Genomic DNA, 425 nt, shown 5'->3' with positions numbered 1-425 from the left:
GGAAGACAGAATGGTGGAATTCACTGCTGTGGAACAGAATAAAGAAAAAAGAATGAAAAGAAATGAAGACAGCCTAAGAGACCTCTGGGACAACATTAAACATAACATTTGCCTTATAGGGGCCCCAGAAGGAGAAGAGAGAGATAAAGAACCCAAGAAAATATCTGAAGAGATTATAGTCGAAAACTTCCCTAACATAGGAAAGGAAACAGCCACCCAAGTCTAGGAAGCACAGAGAGTCCCATACAGGAGAAACACAAGGAGAAACACACCGAGACACATAGTAATCAAATTGGCAAAAATTAAGGACAGAGAAAAATTATTGAAAGCAGCAAGGGAAAAATGACAACATACAAGGGAACTCCCATAAGGTTAACAGCTGATTTCTCAGCAGAAACTCTACAAGCCAGAAGGGAGTGGCATGA

The sequence above is a fragment of the Physeter macrocephalus genome, chromosome 14, assembly GCF_002837175.3.
Source record: "Physeter macrocephalus isolate SW-GA chromosome 14, ASM283717v5, whole genome shotgun sequence".
NCBI lineage: Eukaryota > Metazoa > Chordata > Mammalia > Artiodactyla > Physeteridae > Physeter > Physeter macrocephalus.
The sequence above is the reverse complement of the archived record's forward strand: the minus strand, read 5'-3'. Positions refer to the sequence as shown.